Source organism: Protopterus annectens, chromosome 11.part0 (assembly GCF_019279795.1).
Source record: "Protopterus annectens isolate FY-2018-M chromosome 11.part0, PAN1.0, whole genome shotgun sequence".
NCBI classification, from domain to species: domain Eukaryota; kingdom Metazoa; phylum Chordata; order Ceratodontiformes; family Protopteridae; genus Protopterus; species Protopterus annectens.
Window position 1 is genome coordinate 103,350,164 of NC_056745.1, and position 16,854 is coordinate 103,367,017.

At 41.6% G+C, this 16,854-nt stretch overlaps 1 protein-coding gene across 1 annotated transcript in view; it reads right to left on the reverse strand.

Moving 5' to 3' along the window:
- RTCB (RNA 2',3'-cyclic phosphate and 5'-OH ligase) overlaps nt 1–16,854 on the reverse strand; it is a gene marked incomplete in the record, with an annotated part of 159,070 nt that overhangs the window by 58,075 nt on the left and 84,141 nt on the right.

Here is a 16,854-nt window from a genome sequence, read left to right on the forward strand (position 1 = left end):
AGGCCCAAAATACCTGCACCAAACATATGTACAATATATACAAAAGATATATACAAAATATCAGCATATAACCTCACCTACACAACCACCCCTAAACACAGAGGGAAGGAGGGAGGGTAAATTGGACTGCAGCAATGTGGATCCTCGAACATCTACATTTATGGTAGGTACAAAACTGTACTATGTTCTTCGTTCCACATTGCTGCAGTCCTTACTATTGGGTAGAATCCCAAAGCAGAGGTAAGGGAGGCTGGCAAATCATAAAGAAGTAGGAGCTGACAACATGCCTTGCAAAACAGCTGTGGCAAAACCAGCCCTAGACTTAGAGTAGATAGGAAGGTGATAATGCTTAGAGAAAGTATGCACTGAACTCCAAGTAGCTGCCTCCAAAATATCCTTAGTTGCCACCCCCCTTAGAAATGCTGTTGAAGTGGCAGTAGCCCTAGTGGAATGAGGCCTAATCTCAGCTGGAATGTCCTTGCCATGATGGGAATAACAAAATGCAATGCAAAACCCAATCCACCTAGAAATAGTTTGTTTTGACACAGGCTTGCCCTGAACTCAAAGCAAAAGAAACAAACAACTGCTGAGACTGCCTAAAATCCTTAGTCCTGCTTAAATAATAACGCAATTGCCTGTGTACATCTAAAGTGTGCAAAATCTTTTCCCCTTTATTTTGGGGGTCTGCATAAAAAGAAGGCAAATGAATAGTTTGGTTTAAAGCCACACTAGAAACCACCTTAGGCATAAAGGAAGGATTAGTACGTAATGATACCCTATCCTTATGGAAAATCAAAAGGGCTCTACTGCCATAAGGGCCTGCAACTCAGACACCCTTCTTGCAGAAGTAATAGCCAACAGAAAAGCAGTCTTCCATGACAAGTATTTCAATTCAGCAGTAGCCGCAGGCTCAAAAGGTTGTAGAGTAAGTTTTTCCAACACAAAATTGAGATCCCAAGCAGGAGTAGGAGCTCTACGTGGGGTCTTATATTCTTTGCCCCTCTAAGAAACTGCTTGAACAAAGGATGCGAAAACAATGGTGGGTCACAATCATAGTGAGCTGAAATTGCTGCAGCATGAATCTTAATGGAAGAGAAGGACAAACCTTTGTCCAATAACTCAGTAAGATATTGAAGAGCCACACTCAAATTAGGCTCAGAAATCTCCAAATTCTTTGCTGTACTCCAAAATAAAAATCTCTTCCATTTTTCTGTACACTTTCCTTGTACTAGGTCTTCTAGTTTCCATAATCACATTTAAAACTTGTTGAGGAAGTTGAGACCTGCTGTGTTTCAACACAGAATATGCCAGGCTGTTAGATGAAGAGAGTGAAGCTTGACATTGAGCAGATGACCGTCCTTCTGAGATAACAGATGAGGAATCAAAGGTAAGGGCCATGGAGGCTTCCTTACCAGACTCCTTAGTAGTGGGTACCAGTGTTGCCGAGGCCAATCTGGAGCTATCAAAATCATCCTTGGCTTGTCTTGTCTGACTTTTAATAGCACCTTTGGAAGAAGAGGCAGAGGTGGAAAGGCATACACATGAAGGTTTTTCCAACTGAAAGACAGAGCATCCACTTTCCAAGCTGTGTGATGAAACCCCTTTGTGCAAAACTTTGGCAGCTGGTGGTTTAGTGGAGAAGCGAACAGATCTATGTCTGGAGTTCCCCATGACACTGTCAATTTCTGAAATACATGAAGATCCAGTTTCCACTCGTGGGGATCCATGATTTGTCTGCTTAACACATCTGCTAAGGAGTTCTGTGCTCCTGGCAGAAACCTTGCCTGAAGAGTTAGTTGCAAGCTTAGCGCAGTCTCCCATAAAATCATTGCTTGCCTGCATAGAGGATAAGAATGTGTTCCCCTTGCTTGTTGATGTACCACATGACAGTTGTGTTGTCTGTTAGAATCAACACCTGCCCTGGAAGAAGTAACTCCTTGAAACCCATTAATGCAAACTGGACTGCTAACATCTCCTTCATGTTGATATGTAGATGCTGTAGTCTGGCAGGCCACTTGTCTTGTATCCACTTTCCATTCAGATGAGCTCCCCAAGCAATGTCCGAGGCATCTGTTGTTAAAATCTGACTCGCCTCTGGCCGGGTCACAGAGAGTCCCTTGTTTAGGTGACATTCCTGAGCCCACCACAAAAATTCCTTTTGAAGGCAAGGTATTATTTGAATGACAGTGTCCAAATCCTGGCAGTGCTGTGTCCATACATTTTGAGATACCATTGTAGCTTCCTCATATGCAGTTTGGCATTGGGAAGCACCAGAATACAAGATGCCATGAACCCTAATGCTTGAAGGACTGTCCTTGCAGTCAGCACGGACTGATGAGATAGTTGATGGAAGTAAAGTGATAGACTCTTTTGTTTGTCCGGGGTTAAAAGGCCATCTGGGCTGCTGTATTCAGTCTCACACCCAGAAAGCACATGTCTTGAGAGGGTACTAGACTGGACTTTATTTCGTTCACAGAATACCCTAGGCATCTTAGCACTGCTATAACATATTCCAGATGCTGTAGAAGGTCTTCCTTTTCTTGAGCCAGAATCAGGCAGTCGTCCAAGTAAGGATAGATTTGAATTCCTTTTGGCCTGAAGTAAGCTATCACTGGAGCCAGAACCTTTGTGAATACTCTGGGCAGTAGATAAGCCAAAGGGCAATGCAGAGAACTGATAATGAGAATTCCCAGCTCGAAACGCAGATACTTCCTGCAACTTAGTCTTATAGGCACATGAAGGTAAGCTTCCTTGAGATCTAAAGTTACCATCCAGTGATCTTTGCCCAGCAGAGGTAAAAGCTGTTGTAACGTCAACATCTTGAACTTGGGAATGTCCAGATAAGTGTTGAGGATAGATAAATCCAAAATTGGTCTCCACGTGTTCCCCTTCTTTGGTACTAGGAACAGGCGAGAATAAAATCCTAGGCCCCTTTTTGATACAGGGACTGGCTGAATGGCCCCTATTTGGAGTAACTGAGAAATTTGCTTGTGAGCCTCTTTCCTTTGTGGAGGAGGAACGTCTGGCATGCCTTTGAAAGGGGCAATGTATGGAAATAAAACCTGTAACCGTGGTGAATGATATCCAACACCCATCTGTCTTGAGTAATTAAATCCCAATTTTCCTTGAAAAGAGACAATCTTCCTCCCAAAGGAGCTGCCAGACGAGAATCTACTGGCAGCTGAAAAGGCAGGTCATTGGGTCTGTTTACGAAAGGACTGACCCCTGCCCTCACCAGAAGTCTGAGCAGGTGAACTCCTGTCCTAGGCCTAAAAGAACCTTGAGCTCTGCCCCTACCACGTCTAGACCTACCCCTAGACTGGGAATCATAAGCAGGATATGTCCATCCCTTAGTAGGCCAATTTCTACTAAACTTCGGCGGCTGCACCTGCAAAAAATCTTTAACAGTTTGCATAGACTTAGCTTTGTCCTCCATTTTCTTTAAAACTGCTTCCACAGGCGAACCAAACAACACATCCGACTGTAAAGGAGCATCCAAAATCCTTGTCTTAACATGCTCAGCTAAATTCTGATCCCTCAACCAGGCATGCCTGCGAAGAACAGAACTAGTGGCAGCCACCCTCGAGGAGGCCTGTACAGCATCAAAACCACATTGCAAGGAATGCTTACCCACTTGTTCAGACACATGAACTAAATCCAGCAACTCTTTACACTCAATACCTTCCGCCAAAGCATCCACCTTAGATTTCAGTTGTGAAAGGAGATAATTTTGATATTTAAGCATGTGAAACTGACAATTCAACGCCTCATGGCTAAAGTGGAAGAAGTATACACTTTCTTTCCCCATCTATCCAAGGCCCTTGCCTCTTTATCAGTGGGAACAGGGTTTTTAACCACAGAGGCCTTAACACCTTTAGGTCCCTGAGAAACAGTTTCCGGGTCTGCCCTAGGACTCTTAAAAGATACTTATGAGCTTCAGGCACCCTATAATACCTATCAGGTTTAACAGGAGCAGGAGGCAAAGAATCAGGGTTCAGGGAAGCCTCTGCAAAAACATCTTCCACCACATTCAACACAGGAGGTATAGCTAAGGGCCTATGCTGGGGCAAAAACAAGAATTCCCTAAGCCTTTTCCTGGAATCAGAGTAATCCTGGCCTTCCCATTTAAAGTGCTCCCTCATGGAATGCAGAGTCTCTGAAAATGAGAAATCCTCAGGAGGAGAAGCTGTAGGAGTGGAATCATCCACATCCGAATCAGAATAAGGAGGATACTCCTGCAAATCTTCTGCAGAAGACTCAGAAGCTTCTGAACACTGTTCAAAACTATCAAACTCCGGTTCCACCCTAGGCCTCTTATCAGGAGGGGGCATAGAACCTCTAATCATAGTAATCAAATCTTCTGCCATTTTAAGCATATGTTTCTTAGGCACAGAACCTGAAATGCTAGGAGAAGCCCCCACTGAAGCTGAACTTGGCCTACCTCTCAAAGAAGTTTTGGCAACAGAAGGAGAGGCTCTAACTACCTTGGGAAGAGAGGGAAGAACAGATACCTGAGAAGCCCCCTCAGCCTGGCCTACCTCCTGAGAAGGCACATCCTGTAACAGTAAAGTCTCTGCCTGAGACTCCAAAGAAACTCCTGGCAAAACCTCTGGCTCCACTGAGCCTTCTAAAGAACCGACGTCCGGGACTGCCGGTTCATCAACCCTAGGCTTCGCTGTTTTGTCCTTGCGCTTCTTGGACGGAGCGGGCGCCGGAGCATCCGACGGCATTTTATAATTGCAACGCTTCCCAAACACTAACCTGGCACAGTCTAACCGTCTCTTAATAGTGCGCTTGTTAAACCTAGCACAAGAGCGGCATCCAACAACGACGTGCTCAGGCCCTAAACAAGGTATACACAAGGTATGGTAATCCCTATGAGGTATCTGTTTCCCACAAGAAATACAGTTATTCACTTTTTCTGACATCCGGTTAAATACTGAGGCAAGAAAAAACCAAAATGTTCCCCAACGGGGTACTTAGCCAACTCTGATTCGGTCTGAAACTCCGGCTTCGGAAATATTTCAGAACGCCAACCTGCACTCGCAAAACTGCTTCTGCATCGGACCATGCGGCAAAAAAGACTGAGGATATGACGGTCATGCGCATTAGTACCCTGACGTACTGACGTCAGTCTAATGCGCCCTGACCGACGTCAGCCTTATACTCTGGTATTCGGGCCGACTGGACAGCGGACTACCCCAATAGTAAGGACTGCAGCAATGTGGAACGAAGAACATCGCAATAATCATATTTGTGAAACATGACAGAACAAGAAGACTTTCACTTTGTTAAACATATGCCTTACTTCCTGGACTCCAAGGCACATGGCCTACTTCCTGTCAATGTTCAGAAAAATACTTAGGAGGAAGAAAAGTTAACTGTAAGCAAAACAGTTTTTCTTAAAAGTAATTTTTATAGTGCAGGATTTTCTTTGCATGCTACAAAGTAAAGTTTTCTCAGTTACTTGTAAATGTAATGGGGATACTAATGTAAACAGGTGTCCCCGTCTCCCCCCCCCCCTTCTCCCTTCCCCTCTCTATTCTCCTTGTTTAGTTTTAACTAGGCAATGCAATGTAAAGGTGTGGTAAAGAGAGCATGACAAAATCTGATGTACATTTTCTCAATCTTGCATAGAGGAATGACTGGATTAAGGCCCTTAGCTTGATCTAATAATAAGTTCCTAGAGGAAGCAAGTAAATGATTCTAACAATTAAATGTATGCTTAGTAGCAACTCTGTATCTGGTCCTCATGTCTCCATGGAGACCATCTGATAGAGAGAAATGGCTAGATCATCATGTTTTCTGAAAGCATTCAAAGTGTTTTCCCAGCTAGGAGAGCTATAAAGACCAGACAAAATTAGACGGCACTTAGAAGCACAGGCTGTACCATGCACGTTAGCATGGATAACCCTTCTTTTACGTTAACCTAAGTCTAAGTGTGGTTGTCAGTTTGGGACACATTCCTATTAGGAGGGTAAAACTTCAATATTTGAAGATGTACATAGTTTTCTATTAGTATTAAGTTAATATGTTTTCGGTGGGTACTGGGGTGTTTTTTTTTTGTTTGTTTGAGGGGTTTCAATAAAATAAAGTTTTGTAAGATGTGACATAGGCTCAAATGGATAAGACAAGAAACAACAACTGTATAAAAGATTTACATGCCAAACAGTGTACACATGTAACACAAAAGCTGGAACTTGACAAAGTTGTTACACAAAGGTGAGAACAACTTTTTTAAACTCAATGATGCTTTCTATAATGTCTTTAAATGTCAATGGTCTCAGATTTAAACTACATTTACAAATGTAGAATTTAAATAACTCTGCCACAGGAGAGACACTTGGAAAGAAGTGATCATGTGAAATTGATAAAAGAAACATTTTTAGGATGGTTATTCAGCAGAACACCTGGAACAAAGGAAAAAAAAGGAGTACTTATATTAATTGCAAGAGGAGCTTGAATAGTGATAGCGGATAAAAACAAATAATGGTAAATTTGTAGTACTAAGGGGCTACTGGCAAGGAAGGAGGATTACACTACTGGCATGTATTTATATTCCACCTAAAATTGCTATAACTGAGCTTAAGAAAATTCTAGGAGAAAATTTCTCCAAGAAATATTACTTGTAGGTGGGGACTGGAATTTGACAGAATTAACATCTCACAGCAACATGTGCATTTAATTGAAAGTCTTGATACACACAGAATAACTTAGATCATGTGACAAAAACACAGGATAATGAAATAAAAGCGAGACACTGGCTCTTTCCCAACTACCTGTTGGAGAAAGAGCAATTTAAGGAATGGGTAGTGGAAATTATTCAGGAGCTATTAGATAATATATAGCCAGGGACTGGGATAACAAAAGGAGAGTTTAAAAATAGGGTGGAAATAAAAGAGATGTGGTTAAGAACAGTAAACTCTCAGTTAACCGGAACTCAAGCAACCACCAAAAAAAAATTAAGAAATATAGTACAATTTTCATGTTTTCCCTCTGCAGAAACATACCTTATGTTTTTAGAGTTTTAAAAAGGAAGACAGGAATAAATTCCCTCCCCCAACCTGAGAACAAGTCAAACGAAACAAACAGTATAGGGTACAGTATTAGTCAGGTCTATTTTCAATAGCAACTCTCGCAACCAGAAACTACAGTTATCCAGCATCTACCAATCCCAATGGGTGCCGGTTAACAGATGTTACTGTAACAAGAATTATTTAGAGAGACTGACAAATGTTAAAGTATTGCAGAATAGGGGGGGAATCTCACAGAACAAGAGGAGCAACTACAGAATACTAAACAGAAAGTAATGGATTACCTTGATAATATGCAGGAGTTTAGAAAGATTGCTGTTAAGCAAGTCATTTTTGATAACATCTCTAGGGCACAAAACTCAGGCAACGGAAAGCAGAAACGGCTGTCACCAAGCTTAGGGAGCCTACAACAAGGAAGATAAGGGGGTCTAGAGGTACATTTCAGAAATTCTATGAAAGTCTGCATAAAGCAGAGAAATATGGCAATCAAGAAAAAGTACAAATGTTTACAGAAAAATTAAATATGCCAAGGTTAGAGGTAGAAGAGGCTCACTTACCAGTTAGGATAGGAGGAGAGGAGATGGATAAAAAAAAAATGTGATGTATAACCAATCCTCAGGAAAGTCCCCAGGAACAGTTGGTATTCCTGGGGAAGACTGGAAGCTATTGGGGGGGGGGGGGGTAAAAACCTTCCAGATCTTTCAGTTTAACAGTACTTAAAGAGGAAGAGACGTACCAACATCCTGGAAGAAAGCAGTGGTAGCTGTAATACCTAGAGAGGGTAAAGACCCATCAGATCCAGCTTCATACAGACACATTTCAATACTAAACCATTGGTTATAGAGAGTTTTATGTGTATAATGGCTAAAAGTAAATATATTTCTGTTAGAGGGAAGCGGAATGTAAGAAAATACCACTGCTGTTGGTGGGTCCTGATGAGAAAGCATTTGACAGGAGTAGGCTGGAACTTCATGAGCAGGGCAATGGAAGCATTTGCATTCCCCTGATAAAATTATAAGATTGATAAGGAGGATATATGAGGGATCAGAGGTGAAAATTAAAGTGGGTGGATTCCTCTCTCATAATTTCTGCTTAAGCAGAGGAACCAGGCATGGGTGCCCTCCATCCCCTTTATTATTTGCATTACATTTAAAACCACTGGCAAACAAAATGAGGGAGTGAAATTCAAGGATACAATTGGTTATGGTAGTCAAGAAAAGCTGTCTCTATTTGCAGATGATATTTTATACCTGATAAAACCAGAAATGGACATTTCAGTGTTGTGGAACATTTTGAGACAGTTTCAAATCTTTTCGGGGATGCAAAATTAATGAAGCCAAAACAAAATTCATTATCTGTAAATTATGTACCTATACACAAACTGGTTCAGCAACATCCACATTTATTGGGAGATGATAAAAATGAAGTGCTTAGGAGCGTGGATTAAAAATGACTCCACTGTGGCAGCTAAGGATATAGCAACTAAACAAAAGACCATACAAAAACGGAAGCTCTGTAATATGGATATTGGCAGTGAGATACAAGCAATTAAAATGATTTTAGTCCCTTTAATCTTATACACAGGTCAGACATTTTTTTTTATCAACCAAAAGAGTTGTGCATAGCAAATAAAAGCTGAAGGATTTTACCTGGGAGGGGAAGACTGACGAGTCAAGTGGGATAAGAGGATTCTTCCAACAGAACGAGGTGTACTGGAATTACCCAATTTGAAGGGGCACTTCAGAGCTACACAGTTAAGGCTCCTATACACAGCACAAGCAGAAACCTATAATTCAAAGTGGAAAGGGATAATGATGAAATAAGGGGGAAGCTTAAAAAAAAAAAAAAAAAGAAGGAGAAACTGGGATTTTGGATGCAGATCATTAAGGAGAATAACCATACATAATTTGATATTCAAAATGTAGCAGAAAAAAGAACTAAACCAGCATGGGTATGGATAAAGGAGATTCTGCAAATGGGGAAGACTGCAACTAGGGATACAGACAAGAGGTGGCTGGAATTCACTGCAGAAAACTGGCAAAGGAACCAAGGTAATGGGAACAAATAACTAGAGAGGGAAAGATAACAGAATGGGAAGACACCAAGAATTTAACTGGGATTAAAGGTTAGAGATTGCCTTCCCCATCACGGATTGACAGAGTATTAAGCAAAGAGAAAAAGAGGGGGAATCCTAAATGAAAGACCAGCACTGATAGTTTATTTTAGTAGAATCTAGAACAGAAGTTGCGGTTAAAAAGGAATAATTAGTACAACATATAAAATATATTACATAACTATAAGATTTAATCAGAGAAGTTTAGAAAGGATAAGTAATTAAAGAAACTGTGGGTTGGGGGGGGGGTATATGTACGTCTCCCAAATATGCAACAAAACTCTATAAAAGATTTAGGATTTTTGCTTGGAAATGTTTACACAAAAAATTTTATTCCCCAAGTAGACTCCAGAGAGTTTTTCCTCGGGTAGACAGCAAATGATGGAGCTTTGATGGGTCAGAGATGCTTGGTGAGCAAACTGGTGTATCTATATAAATGATTTTTCGGAGCTACAATACAGAATTGGAATTGCATAGACATAGTAAGCCTTGCTTAGTTTAATTATGGTGGCTGTCAAAAAAGCAATTACTAGAAAATGGTAATAAAAGTCTAAACCAACTGTACTAGTAGTGAATACAGTACCAGAGAAGTCATCTGGCTTCTACATGGTTATGAGAAGGCAGCATTTTCCCAAGGATGTGGATCTAATGACTATAACTGCTAAACATTAGGAAAATAATGTAACTCTTGCCATCTACAACTGGACACAATGAAGATGGAAATTAAATGTTCACAATAAACATCAGGACAGAGTTGCCACATTTGTGCCTTAGTGCGACTCCTATGCATACTGAGAGAAACAGGTAATCTGGACAAACCAGCCAACCCCATTTCCTAGGACCTGTGACCATAGCTTTTCTTCATAGGCAGATACTAAGCTATTGCCCCTAGGGCATATATAACCTAGCCAAAAAGATAACCTGGCTTTTGCCACCCAAGAAAATTATCTTCCTGTGCCCCTGTCTAGCACAGCCACAGAAGTGATCCCCGGGGTGAAATTCCTCTCTGTTTTTTTCTGTTTCATTTCAATTAAGCTAGCATATGCAGCTATGCTGTGCTCTGATCCATATACATAGATTGTAATGTTAATGAAGCTTTAAAGAATAAATCATTATAATGAAATTACAGTTGAAGTGGCAACTTGCAACAATTGTAGATAGAGTATGGTCAGTGTTGTACTCAACTTATACCAATCTCAACCACTGGCCAAGTATGAATTCCTGAGCAAGGGACCCTTCCTAAAATGTTGGGGAGACTCTGCCTTACTAAACAACCAAAGCCAAAAGAATCAGTTTTATTCCACAAAGCTTTTGGGTGATGCCCTTCTTCAGTGTGTAAAAACATTTAGCAAACTCAAACTCAGTTCAATTTATCCTAAATTAAACAAGACAGCCCAATCAAAAAACCATCCCCATTAAAAGTCATTCATCAATTATAACTTAAAGTCATAGTAGAAATCTAATAAAATTCCACCGGTTCACCTCCGTGCTGGTCCTATTTGTGTTTTTGAGACACTGCCTTACCTCACACACCTGTAGGCATCTGGTACACAGGTAAGGGCACAGCCATGCCTATGATGGGGTGTGCGGGTCTGATCGAAAAATGGAGTAAATTACATTGGCTCTGATTTAATGATTTATTCTAACTTAAGACATGAGATCGATATGAATAAGTATTGTAAGTTGTGTATGGTTGCCTCAGGTAGGCAATGCCATTTTTCATTGGTGGGGGCTCAATATGAAGGCATGGAGAAACCGCCTACATATACACCTTTGCAGAGGTACAGAGTAAAACTAGAAAACAGTAGCTACATGCACTGGAGAACCAAAAGCACATTCATGCTGTGGGTGCTGGTTTCTCCTCTGGCCACAGAGGGAGAATCTTTTTCATTCAGCTAGGTATACATTTAATTTACGAATGCACTGCCTTTTAATCTTCCCTCAAAATTAACAAAATTCCAAAAAAGATGGTGATGGCAGTGTAATACGTCCCAAGCTGCTAACATGGACAGATTATGGTGTAATCCACACTTCTACTGCATCAGCATGAGAACTTCTTGACGGACAGGGTCTCCCCATTACAATCTATATTAGAAGGGAGATGCACAGTGTTGTCTGGATAAGAAAGGGCCAAGCAGGATTATTTCTAGCCTTTCAACCTTCTAGACAGTAAAGGTATGGAAGGAAAAGCACTGAAGAACAGACCTCAGTAAGGAGAGCGTATCCATTGTCCACCATCATCTGTCTGGTCCTCCAGAGCAGGTCAGAGTCAGCGGCTTGTTGTTGCCTGGGAAAACAAGTAGTACTCCTCTCTGGTACACCTCACCCGTTTGTAAATGCAGGAATGTGTTCCTCTCCAACAGCCACAAAAGTACTGCTTAAGAGACACTGTGGTATACAGGTAGCAGCCACAGCCTGTTCCCAAGCATGCACTGTTAGCCTATATAGTTAAGAGAGGGTCCCTCCTTTGTTTATGTATGACTGTGGTATTGTCTGCTATTACAAGCAGGGGGCAGATCACTAAACTGTACTGAACATTTTGAACCACTGTGATCTCTTGTTTTTGAGCAGGTTTGCTTCTCTGGAATTCCACATGTTCCGTCTCCAAGCAATTGTTTGCTTAGAGACCCTTCTTAGTCCCAGAATAGGAAATTAACAGCTGTTCAGCTTTCCTGAAGGGCTTAGTTCTGTCAAGGTAGTACCTGAGCTGCATGTGCACATCCAAGGTATGAAGAATCTTTCCCCCGTTTTTAGGTTCTGGAAGAAAACTGGGAGATTGAAGGCTTGAGTCAGGGTACATTCAGAAGCAGTGTTTGGCATGAAAGATGGATTAGTGTGTAAAACAACCTTGGACTTGAGGAAAATCAGATAAGGTTGGCCCACCATGACAGCCTGCAACTCAGACACTTGCTTTGCAAACATCAGAATAGGCCAAAAACAGTTTTCCTACTGATGAACTTTAAAATCACTCTGAAAGGTTGGTTCAAAAGGAAACAAGGTTCATTTTTCCAAGAACAAAGTTGAGATTCCAAGTAGGATTTGCTTTCTTGGAGGTCAAGTGCAACAGTCCTTTCAAAAACTGTACGACTACAAAAACAGAGAGACAGATGCCACAGACCAGCTGAGATGGCTGCAAGATGCACAAAAAACAAAATTGCAGAGCAGCTCACAAAGATATTTTAAAAAGAGGAGCAGACACCCATACTGGACCTGCTTATCAGTCAGCCACCACCTATAAAACCTCTCTACTCATGTAAATAAGCATTATTAGTTGCAGGTTCTCTTTTCTCCTTCAAAACCCGTTGCATATCCTCAAGGAACAAGTGCATAAAAAAGTATCAAGATAGAATCATCCGGGCTATCATATACGGGTCTATATCACAAAATAGACATCTGAAAATGTCGACTCACATTTGTTTGACACGGAAATGTCGAACTCCAACTTTCCCGAATGGCCAAATCACTGATTTTCTTACAGATTTCTTTGAGGGAAAGAAATCGGTTGGCCGTTTTGTTACACCTGCCCTTTCCCCGACTGTAGTCGGGTCTCGGAGTTGAATATTTAAGTTAGGGGGGTGTGGGGGACACAGCGCCCCATGGTGGGGGGGGGGGGTAAATACGTTCTTTTTTGGCCAACTTTCTTTCCGGAAAGAAATCTTTGATTTGGCCGTTCGGGTATGATGGAGTTCGACATTTAAGTCGAACAAATGTGAGTAGACATTTTGAAATGCCGATTTCATGATATAAACCCATCACATACGATTGCTCTAAAATGGGTGCATTAGTCACCCCCGACACTTGACCGCTTCTATAAGAATTAAGGTCACATGACAGGGCAGGAGACAAAAGGGGAAAAACAAAAACTTGCCTCTCAAAACTTAGCATACTTTAGTTCACTAATCCTGAGGATGCTGAATGCACTGTTGTGTTGCTTATGTATGCACTAATCATTTCAGCTCTGTCACATTCAGGATGATACTGCCTGAAGAGCAGCACACACACATCACTTTTGTTTTGCTATAACTTAGCTGCAGTATTCAGTGAACATTAAATGTGAAAATTACTTCAGCAAGAAAAAAATTTGCATACATTACTGAGCTGAGGAGATTCTCGTGCTTAATTTTCTTATGAATTTCAACTTCTAGCAACTGTAATCCAGCCTGCCAACACAAAGGAATGCAGCAGCCATTATCAAACTGCCAGTATTAATGCATTAATGAATTAAGAGGACAAAGCACAATAAAATCGCACCCTCACAAAAACCAGAGATGGCTGCTACATGAACTTTAATACAAAAATGTAACCATGTATCAAAAATCCAACACTGGTTACAGGAGCTCTATTGGGTCTTGATCTCTTATTGTGGCCCACAATGAGAAGTATTTCTAACATTTGGGCTATAGGTGGAAGCTAGTATGCAGACCAGAATGGTCATGTAAAGCTCACTAGCCACCAGAAGAACTGGTGGTTACTTTGCGGAGTGAAGATCAAGATAAGGCTGGCCAGAAGGGTGAGGGACTTCCCCTGGTGCATCTCAGGAGCCAGTGCCTAACAAATGAAGGAAAAACAAAGGGAACCCAAACTAGGAGGAGGCTCAAAATGGACTACCAGCATAATCTTGACTTTGCGCATTCTGGCCTTTGAGGAATTGTAGGCGGAGGAGGAAAAGGTAAGAGATCCAAGGAGAATACTTCTGAGACAGGAATAAAGGAACTGCCATTGCTGTATTTGTGGCTAGACAAGAATACAGACAGGTTTCAGCAAAGCTTCACAAGATCTAAGCCGCCACTGGACTGAAGAACCACTTGTGTAGCATCAATGATCAATAGTGCATCCTGTCCAAGAGAACTACCCACTCCTAGGATATAGGCAGCAATACACAGACTGGAAACAACCCATTCCCATACTCCCATGGCTTGCTGAAAAAGTGGGTAGAAATACCCTCCTTATTTATAATACCAACCACTGCCATGTTGTTAGTGTGGATGGTAATTGCATCTGTAGGCAGGGGGTCCTGAAATGCCCGCAAGTTAAAAAGGCAGTCTCTCATTCCAAGTATATAGACTGACCTTGTGGGCTGACTATAGCCTTGCACTGTTGGCAATGCATAAGACCCCACCCCAACCTCAATGCAGAGGCATCTATGGTCACAGTTGCTCCTACAGTTGCCATCCGAGATGGTATGCCCAAAGACAAAACAGACCAAAATCCACCAATGAAGATTACTGAACACCTTCAGAATCTTTTACAGGAGTAAAAGAATCGATCAGCTGATTCCACCAAATATATGGAGTCAAATGAAGATCAAGAGTCTCACATGAAAAATTAAGAGGGTCATTGAAATTCCAAGCCTAGCAGTCAAGAAACTGATGCTGAAACTAAATTGCTGTTGATGCTCTGCAGAGAAAAAGATCCAAGAAGCACTTTTTCTAATGTGTGATAACCACAGCAAGTGGATGTATTCTGAGAACAGTGTATGAACATTATGCCATGAGGGCATCCTCTCCAACATAAGGACTGAACTAGACACAAATCTCAGCAACTAAACTCTACATAAATGGAGCTGCTAGAAGCCAGTCATCCAAAACAGGGAAAGACCATGAGGCCCTTACAGTGAACCACCACACCTGCAGACACGAAGTTGACACACTGTGGCTGTGCTTAAGACCATACTCCTAAAGCTAAATTCCAAAAAGTGCTGCATCATGACATTTTCCAGACACCCAAGCATCTTTCAACACCAATCTTTCTCCCCAAAAACCTCACTAATCTCAAAACTACATTTACAATTCTATCTAGCAACACCATCATTACACAGTTGAACCTAGCACTAAATTACTAGGTGTCGCAATAGATCAGCTCACCCTCTCTCATGCATACTTCCCACACTTTTATATAGCTGTCACTTACTCACAAACTTTAACTCCACACTACTCACAAAACTTGAAACTACCTATAAGGTGGCCAGATTCTCAGCAAACCAAACCTACTAGACTCACCATTGCATATCTCTTACGCAGCTTGACTGGCTAGAATTTCCCCATCTGCTCCTACTACATCAACTACAGATTATCCACTCATATTTGCCCTCTTTCTGCTACAGCCTCACTTTTATCATATCCAAATACTCCCCAGCTAGGACACTACACAGCTCTGACCAAGACTTGCTACAGATTTATAAACCCAAGACCAAAACAGGATGCCTACTCTATAATTATAACCCTGCCACATCCTGGAACCAACTACCCCTAGAAATTAGGTCCCTTGACCATCCAAAACAATTCAAATCAACCACTCAAAATTACCTAAAGAAAAACTGGTCTTGCCACTATAAGTCATCCCCCATGAACCACCCCTATCCTAGTAATACCCCTCCTTCTCCTCTGCCCATTTTCACAAATACCCTCCGACTACTTCATTTCCTCCCCGTCTGCCTTAGCTATACTCTACCTGCTCTTTCCTCCTCTCTCCCCTCTACCTCTCCTCTCTCGAGCTTTCCTCCCCACTACTCCTCCCTTTCCTCCCCACTACTCCTCCTCCATTTCCAGTTATAACATGTGACCTACTTATTTCACTTTTATGCATCTTTGTCTCCCCTCCTCTGGCTCTTACCAGGTTTAACCTTGTTTAATGATACATACCCCGGCTACAGACCTCTAATTATTTTGGTCCACACTAGGCGTTTTATTCGTTTAAAATGTGCATCTCCGTGCTTCTTGTCTGTCTTCACCACTACATTACCATTACAAATTTTGTATAGATGCTTTTGAAATCTTATATGTATTAAGAAGATACCATTCTTTTATAGGAGTATGTACCCTGAATGTATTGTTAAGTTTCCTGTGACTGTTTGTATAATTTTGATCTCTGAGGAGCTTTTCTCCCCAGGTCTCCGCTGCAAATTAGCCACTACCTCAGTCGGACTAACCTGGTCAACAAATAATTTTCTTTCCCCCTTAAATCCTCAAAGCTAACCAACAGCTGCCACCAAATTCTCTCCTTATCCCACCATAGCTACCAGACTTGCCTTAGCCTCTCCTAGGCACAAACGAACCAGCCAATGTCTGGGACAAGTGAGGAGATAAAGAATGCTGCTATGAAGTGGGCACTACCACCTCCAGCACTCCACCAACGCCTCACAAGCTATACAACGGCTGTCTTCAGGAGGTGCATACTCACTTCTGCTTATGCGCAACCTCTCGGCCAAGCAGTATACCACTTGCAGTGCAGAGCTCATCAGGCTCTTAATGCTGCTATTGCACAGAGTCCAGATAGCCTTCCTCCCTCCCTGAATGGCGAACTGAAGTCCGATACTCACTCCTATCCTCCCCCACTCAGTCCCTCCCATCACCCATGCTGATAGCCAAATAGTGGTCTTCTGCGGCAGTCAGGGATTTATCCCATTGTGCCAAAACATCTCACAGAAGTGAAAAAAATATTAAAAAAGAAATGATCATCACTGACATTCATGGACAGAAGCCCAAATGGCATGAACATTGCTTATTTCAGCTAAATCACAAATGTTAAGAGTCAAACACAATAACAAAAACTCAAGAAAGGATGGTCAAATTTAAGTGCTGGCTATGGAGGCTCCACAACTTACTTGTCTAGTACTTCAGGAAACTATCAAGTCATGTTATCTATTAACTTTAAACCATTCTTTATGGCCATAAAGGCATTCCCCCGCTAGGAGGATCAGACTTTTAT